We start from the raw sequence: 5,931 nt of genomic DNA on the forward strand, positions 1-5,931 counted from the left end.
CTCCGTAGTTCTCCGAAAAATCAAGGTTTGCCTCTTTCCAACCTAGATTCCTCGTAAGACACAAACCCTCCCACTTGTCAGCATTCCTCGCCAACTACATACAGTTGACCCCTGAACATGGGTTTGGACAGTGCGGGTCCACTTACATATGGATTTCTTTTTTCAATAAATACTGTATTTTCCTGATGATTTTAATTTTTTTCTCTAGCTAACTTTATTGTGCGTATACAGTCTAGAATACGTATACAAAATATATGTCAACCAACTGTTTGTTATCGGCAAGTTTCGGGGGAGTCGTTACCTGTCATTTCTGCCTGGGGATTGGCGCCCCTGCCCCCTGCACTGTTCAAGGGCCAACAGCGTATGAAAATCCGCATCAGCGTTAAAAAAAACCGAGAGGGTATTGGTTGTTCTGCAAGAGACTCCTCAGAGGACTCGCTTACGTATTTGCAGACATTTATAATCATTCAATAGATACGCATAAATGCGCTTCCGAACAGGCCTGTGACTCACCCGCAGGCTGTGCGTCTGCAGACTGCTGCTGCTCAGGGCCGTGCAGGGCTCCATGGTGTGGCCCTCCACAGTGCACCTGTGTCCATCCCTTCCGTTTGGAACTCCTGGCTGCTTTCCTCTTTATTATATTTCACTGTTTTCAGGTGCCGCTATTCTTTGTTGGGTACTTTATAACTTCGTGTTAATTTGAGATAATTTTGTCTTTTTCTGTTTCTTTGCCGAGTTACACCAAGCCTTGTTTCAACGCTCCCTGAGGTTTCTCTGTTTCCTCTTTGGGTCCATTTTTGGTGGCGATTTTTCATTTTCAGTTCGATTTCTGCAGTCCTGTGGGAGGTGAGTTATTTCCTTCAGACCCGGGTGGTTCCAGCTCTCTTCTGCCAGTGGCTGGCGAGAGAATGTCCCTGTGCTGTGTGGATCCTGTCTCTTCTTCTCAGTGTTCACACCACCCGTCTTCCTTTTCCTGTTTGAAAGGCACTGCAGTTGGTTCTCGGTAGCAAGGACAGGGGTGTGTGGCTTCTCTCGTCTGTTGGGACGGTGCAATACAGCATTTCTTTGTCAGGTGGGAGGGTTTGGAGTCTCTGAGGCCTTCGTTTTAGTTTTCGCTTCTTTCACTTTCCCATCGGGCCTCTAGGAGGTACCTTCCCCTCTCCCAGAAACGGGAGGCTCCCCAACAGGCGAGCTGCGATCTCAGGAACTTTCCAACATCCGCTTCTCCTGCAACCGGTGTCAGATGTATCAGCGCTTCCTTCCCTCGCGGTGGGGTCCCTGCTGTCCCCGTGAAAGGCCACGCTGGCCCCATGGCCCTCACCCCTCCACCAGAGCTTCCACCCGACTCCACCCTCCCGTGGGTCCTGGTGCTGGCTCTTCAGATGCGTGTTCTCTGCTGTCATTGAACCGTTTCCCGTGTCTCGGTGATGCTGCAGGACAAGGGAAAGGTGACGTTCCCCGGTCTGGATCGTGTCGGGAGGATTACGAAAGATTCGGATTTAGGCAGCTGCCAATATTTATTGAAAACCCACAAGCCCAAGCACCTTCCCTTAAACATGAACACACAGCAAGAACGACCAGACGTGTGAGGAGAGCGTCCAACAGGAAGGGCAAAAACGAAAACCAACAGGAAGGTTGAAGATTATCCGTTAAATGGAAGACCTTAAAAAATTGAGAGAACAAAAGAAAGCCCTGGATTAAAACCCAACAACAGACATGACACTCCTGCTGGGAAAACGGGGGGTGGGAGGGGGATAGGAGTCTCCAAAATAAAGGACAGATACACAGCGACTAGGAGAAGCGCAGGCCCACCGGCAGGTGCACCACGAGGCAAGGATGCAGGAGAGAAATACTGTCATTTAAGAAAACGTGGGGGGTGGGGGGGCGGCCAGGGAGAGGTCCATGGGGGAAAAGGGAGACTTATGTAATACTTTAAACAATAAAGAATTTAAATTAAAAAAATAATAATAAAGAAAATGTCCCCAAATGGAGGGCACACTCGCAGGCCCACGCCAAAGCACACGGACGCCTACAGCGCCCTGGGACCAAGGGCAATGCCAGGGGCGTCCGCCGCAGAGAAAAGGCCGGTTACACACACACAGTCGGCCAGGGCTGCAGACGGCTCAGCGCCCGCCCGCCACCTAGAAGCCGGAGGCCATGCCTTCCGAATCCTGAAGGAACCCCAAGGCCAAGCTGGAATTGGGAACTCAGGCAAATGAGCCAGGAAGGGGACGACGACAACGACCTGGCCTGGGAAAACTCGCCAGGAAGCGCCGGGGGCACCCGCGCCAGACCCCAGGCCGAGGAAGTAACCCCAGAAAGAGGAAGCGTGGGGTCCAGGAAACCCAAGATCCAACCGAGCAGGGAAGGGGCCCCCGGAACAACGGGGGGAGGCGCCTGAGGAAGACGGGGCTCAGCCCCCATACAGGGCGACGGCTCCACAAGACCACAGGCCGGAGGCCGCAGGGAAAAGAGGGAAGAAGCGAGGCAGGAAGGAGAACAGTCCATCGTGGAAGACAAGTCACCCTGGTTACGAACACGAGTCTCAGCTTTAAGTGGGCACGCAGTCTATTAACCTGGTGTGAGCCCAAGTTACAGCGCGATGACATGAGGAAGAGGGGGGATGGGGCAGGAGCTCGACAAGCAGCTGGGGCTGCAGAGGCCTGTGCGTGTCTCCCATGACGGAAGTCAGAGATCACGCCTCGTGCTGCAAAATCGAGGCGCAGCGATGTCGCAACGGAATTCAGAACCGGGCAAATGCCCAGGGATCACTTCAGCAGCCCCGACGCTGAGACGGGAACGGTGCAGAGAAGGGTAGCACGGCCCCTGCACAGGCATGACACGCGAATTCACGAAGCGTTCCCCTTTATTTTTTAAGAAAAGTCACTTCTCTGGTCCTGTTGTATTTGTAAGTGGAGATCAAGATTGCTCTGCTTGCTTTGTGTGTTCTGGGGAAAAATTGTAAGGGTATTTTATAAAACACCAAAGAAATAGAGTGATTTGGGCAGAAAAAGTCATCATCTCAATGCAACGAAGACCTTACACCCAATAACCTCTGACACCTTGTTCAGACTCAATCCATTCGATGGAAGGAGCGTTAGCTGCCTGTAGCTGTGTGCGCGCTCCCTGTCTTGGGAAGTGGCCAGTGTCCTCTACTTACAAGTCTTCCAGCTCACGGGGCCCTGCCCTTGATATTCATCACTGACCCCACGGCAGATCTTGAACATGGCCGTGTTCCAGGTGAAACTGACTTGCTGGCGATGATGAAAAGAATCTGCATTAAAACCACAATCGGAATCCGGGGGGTGTACCCCTGACCTCAGATGTCCCCCAAACCATCCTGGAAGCAGTAAGACTGGGTGTTTCTAAACAACTGAATGTTTTTAAACAACTGAAAACAAGCTAACGTACAATTATGTTATTAAACATACGGTACACGGTTCGCATCCTTGGCCCAGGTGCCCCTGGGCAATCTGTATTTCATTAGGTCCCACACGACTACGTCTGTAGCTACTGCACTGAAGGTGGCTCTAAGTGTCACACAATTAAGTGGCTGGGCCAGAACTAAACAGATTGGTCAGTTCTGTCTGCTCTCTTTACCACGCTGCCTGATTTAATTAGTCTTCATCTCGAACTCATCTGTCCTCTCCCTGAATTCACCCAGCTGCATTTCCGTACCATTTTCTAAATGCCCAAGGATGGGCTGGGGGGAAAACCCACACTAAAGATATTTAAAGGAGAGGTAAGTGAACATGGCCACTGATCTGTTTATAAGAGCTCATATAGTTTAGCCTATGACACACAAATTCATAACTACTCCCACCCAACAGGACACTTCTGACAATTAGGGACAAAGGGCCAGTGCCCCGTCCTTTTGAGCACAGGGTGACACCGGTGTGCTCAAGAGCGTGAGTGTTAGAGTCGTTCTAAAAATCCTACTCAAAGGGGCAGAACCCAAACGTTGAGAATCTCAGCACAGAGTTCAGGGGCCTCAAGGGTAGCGCAATGACCCCCAGGATGTCTCTCACATGGGGCCCTGTGTTTACCGGTTTCCCTCTTTCCCTTCTCATTTACAAAAAGTGACAGCCGACGTTCTGAACCACGCCAGAGGTGTGGGATTTTAAGTAAAGCACAGTATCTGATACAAAGAAAGTCGGTCTCTGAGAAAGGATTAAAAAACAGGAAAAGACAGATGGAAATAACAAGCATACTTTTTTCTCCAAGCACATTTATATATCACTTTAATTAGATTAGCTTTACAAGCAGCTTGGGCGCTCTTTCATAATGCAACACTGCTTTTCAAATTACATGACTTTGCACGGTCTGTGTATGAATCCTGAGATTCTGTGCCTGGTTATAAAGGTCTGTGTTTTACAGCTGGTTAATGTGTTGAATAAAAACAGCATTAGCAGCTTTGTCTTTAACCAGGATTAAACACATCGAGGCCACAAATAATTTTAAATTTTGTTTTGAACAAGAGTCCTGCTTGGTGACAATGTAACGACCCCACTAACATGAAAAGAGCAGATTTTAAATGGACATTAAAGAAATGGCTATTCTGGTTCTTGATCCTTTCACAATGACCTCCAAGGGATTACATAGACTCCTCCCCCAAACTACAAAAGGTCAGCCCTGCCTGGCAGCACAGCCCTCCCAGCAGAGCTGCAGGCGGACATTGGAGTGTGACGCGGGGCTCCCAGGCTGGGAGGCTGTTGCTGAGCCCAGACAGTCAGACAGACCTCCCCTCCACACAGCACAACCTGCTCGACACCTAACAAGGCAGCGCACGCGGAGACCAGCTGGCGGGGACGCCCCCAGGCCAGGCTGCAGAGGCACTAGCTGTGGAGGTTACTGCACGATCGGAACAAGGAGAGGAAGTGGGACAAGACTGAACACGGGCTATGAAAAAGACATAAACTGCAGCTTTGTCCTGCAGTTCTCCGCAGTGAGGCCGCAACACTGAGTATCAGTCCCACCCTAGATCCGCACTGTTGGTTTCACTACATTTTTTTTTCATGTTTTACATGAACAATATTGATCTTTTAATAAAAATTACTGAGCTTTCCCTAGAAAAAGCCTCTAAGTGAATACAAACGGTACAAATGCTTAGAACTGTTGTCAGCGGAAATATACAGAAGTATTTCTGTACACTCACATTGTTTTGCCCAAGAAGATCAAGGACAGAGATAGGAAACCTTAGTGGGCCTTCCACCCATAATGCGTGCAGGATACGGGTGCCACCCTGTGTGCTTTGCCTAGGACACCCGTTCCGGTCCATACATTATGTGGCCAAGTCTGGGAGGCCTTGTGTGATTTCGGAACATTCCCTCTTTTTCTGAAAAGTAAAAAAGAAAACTCACACAACATGAAATGATCTTGTTGTTCTCCTCTTTTGATTTTCCACGCGAGCCACACACCTTTGGGTGCTGATCAAGAAGCCAACCTCACGGTGGGGACCCCCTCAGCAGCAGCCTGAGGTGTCACCAACATCCCCTCTGTGACAAGTCAGTTTCGAAGCACAGCCTCCCCTAGAGGCTACCCAACGGGAACCAGGTTCTGACCTGCAGGTCGGGGGGAGGGGGGGTGTTATAGGAACAGGAAAACGTAATAGCAAAGCTCAACATGCAACCAACCGATGGGAAGCCCAAGGAAAAGCCTTAGAAGGGGCTCTTCTACCTACAGCAGCGTGGACAACGGGTGGCCCGCGGACCCTGGTGGTCCTTGAGGTCTGAAAGGCTGGCGACCGCTGCTCCATAGGACACACCTGAGAGCTTAGGAAAGCCCTTTATCCTGGGAACTTGAGGCTGAAGATACCCTCGAGTTCACGTAGTGCCAGTCACTGTAGCTTTTTTTAAAAAAATTGAACTTAAAATATAAACCTGTATTTTCCTTGCTGTGTATTTTTTCTTAGAAAACATTCAGAACTAAAAG

The 5,931-nt window shown here is 49.9% G+C and overlaps 1 protein-coding gene and 1 non-coding gene across 3 annotated transcripts in view; both read left to right on the forward strand.

The window, feature by feature from the left end:
• The window catches only part of SPRTN (SprT-like N-terminal domain), a 36,552-nt gene that overhangs the window by 11,737 nt on the left and 18,884 nt on the right, over positions 1-5,931 (forward strand). The gene's annotated exons all lie outside the window — the stretch shown is intronic.
• On the forward strand, positions 2,765-2,871 carry LOC118678989. Its single transcript, XR_004975084.1, has one exon. It is a non-coding gene; the product is annotated as a U6 spliceosomal RNA (small nuclear RNA).

Source organism: Myotis myotis, unplaced genomic scaffold (genome assembly GCF_014108235.1).
Source record: "Myotis myotis isolate mMyoMyo1 unplaced genomic scaffold, mMyoMyo1.p scaffold_m19_p_21, whole genome shotgun sequence".
NCBI classification, from domain to species: Eukaryota; Metazoa; Chordata; class Mammalia; order Chiroptera; family Vespertilionidae; genus Myotis; species Myotis myotis.